This window comes from Cebus imitator, unplaced genomic scaffold (genome assembly GCF_001604975.1).
Source record: "Cebus imitator isolate Cc_AM_T3 unplaced genomic scaffold, Cebus_imitator-1.0 Scaffold188, whole genome shotgun sequence".
Lineage (NCBI taxonomy): Eukaryota > Metazoa > Chordata > Mammalia > Primates > Cebidae > Cebus > Cebus imitator.
Genome location: NW_016107503.1, coordinates 4,052,715 through 4,054,814, shown reverse-complemented (window position 1 = coordinate 4,054,814; position 2,100 = coordinate 4,052,715). Strand labels below are relative to the sequence as shown.

The window sequence follows — 2,100 nt, the reverse complement described above, 5'->3', positions numbered from 1 at the left end:
GTCTCCAACTCCTGGACTCAAGTGATCCGCCTTGCCTGGGCCTCCTAAAGTGCTGGGATGACAGGTGTAATCCATCACACCCGGCCAGCCCCTGCTTTTCACCACAGCATTCAGGGGAGTTTGTAGGATGTCTGTGCTGGTGGCAACGTGTACTCAGCTCATACAGCCAAGTAGAAATTGCACTCAGAGCGGGTGCGATTGGGTTGTAGACATAACACACTTGCTCTTTGTATGGGAGGGGCTTTGCCAGTGCCCTGGTGCCCTCTGCACAGGGCATCGAGGCCTGCAGGTCAGAACCGCAGCCTCACCAATGTGTTCGTGTCATATGCAGCAACTCTCCCTGGAATATAAGATGAGAGGTCTTGTGAGGTTCCTGCAAGTAAGAAGAAAATTTCCATGTGGTTTTTATTGACGAAATTCAAATTAATAATAACAGCCCAACCACTTGGGTGACAAATGTCCGTTTCATTGACAGCCCGGAACTGCCGCACTTGCCTCAGCTCCTCCACAGGTGCAGCCTTCGCTTCCCTCCACAGGCGTCGTTTCCTCCCTGCTGTCACCAAAAGAGGGAGACGGCGGTTCTGCAGGACCACAGCGTTCATGGCCTTCTGGGGCCCAAAGTCTCAGAGCGAGTTGTCCTGTCCTGACTGTACCTCACAACTGACCGAGACATGGCCTTTGCTAGGAGCAAAGAAAGGGAGGTGGTCTCAGAGCTGGGGTCTGAGTACTGGACCCAGTTGCCCGGCAGGAGGGGAAGTGCCCAGGGTTAGAGGGGGCCGAGCACCAACACCTCAGCATCCTCAACCTCCAAAAGGACTCAGATGCAGAAACCCAGACAGTTCCTCTTTCAAGGAAGAGGACCTTTAAGGAAGACCCCAAGGCTCTGAACCAAAATCCAGATTTTTCCCATCTGCAGCTGAATTCCACCTTAGCTGGTGAACTTCATCCTCCCCTATGCTCAAGCCAAAAAAGAGTTCTATGGGGTGGGCATTCTTTGGCCCCATACATTCTATTGGTCGGAAAATGATGCTTTTTCTTTGGTTAACTGTAGACTTTCTTCTGCACAATCTTTCTTTCTTGGTCTGAAACCCACCCAATAGTCCCATATGTAGCTTTTTTGGATAAACAGAAATGAACCCTTTTGGTCTTAAGCCTTGAAACTTAATATTTGTTTTATCTGAGTTCCTTCCTCAGGAAACTACCTTCAGCCCTCTCAAAGAAGGTATCAAAGAACTGAAAGTCATCCAGACAATGAGACGCTGGACCCTCATTCATTATGATTGCTTCCTTGCCCTCCCTACTTCCTATTTTCTTACACATTGTTACATTTCTTCCCTGCGATCTAAACCTCTGGTTTTGGTTGGTCAGGGAGATGGATTTGAGACTGAGTTCTCATCTCCAGCTTCCTATTAAAACCCCTTTCTTGGCAATAATCATCTCGGTAATTGGCTTTCTGTGCAGCAAGCAGCAGGAACCCCAGGTCTCTGAATTTTGGTGAAGGACTCCCCTGATTAGAGGTGGGACGATTCTACTGGCCAGCCTGAAAAACAATCAGGCATTTGAAAGCCTTAATCTTGGGGTCAAGGTTTGGGCAACACTTGAGCCTTTTCTTTGGACCAAATGTCAAAATCAGCCTGGCCAGGCCTGTCTTCAAGGCCCGTGGCAGGGCCAGGTCCTGCTGACACTTCTTGATGCACCTCCCGTGGGTCAGCAGCCACCCTCCATTTCCCTGTGACCTGCAGAGAAGCTTCAGGGGCATTTATTCAATTTTTCAGGATCCCTGGAGGTGCACGTGCGTGGTGATTCTGTGGTTCCCATCTCACCTGCCACCCTCCTTGGTCCTCTCACTGTCTCTGGTGGACAGTAACATTCCTGGTGAGCTTGGACTCCAAAGACACCCGGGCAGGGATGGACCGATAGGGAAGGGCACCACCCCCTTATGTCCTGCACAGGAGGGATCCAAAAAGTTTTGAAATAGAAATGGAGAGTTGCAAGTAGATCAAAGAAAGAAAGAAATCCTAGATTTCCTGTCTGAAGGCACCATGAAGAGGAAGTGCGCCTCCTCTGGGCCGGGTCCTCCCATCACAGGTGAACCAAGTT

The 2,100-nt window shown here is 50.0% G+C and overlaps 1 protein-coding gene and 1 pseudogene across 1 annotated transcript in view; one reads left to right on the top strand and one right to left on the bottom strand.

Moving 5' to 3' along the window:
- Nucleotides 1-602, bottom strand: part of LOC108316372 — a 6,439-nt pseudogene extending 5,837 nt beyond the window's left edge.
- LOC108316401 (neuroblastoma breakpoint family member 10-like) overlaps nucleotides 1-2,100 on the top strand; it is a 163,908-nt gene that overhangs the window by 87,242 nt on the left and 74,566 nt on the right. The window lies entirely within an intron of this gene.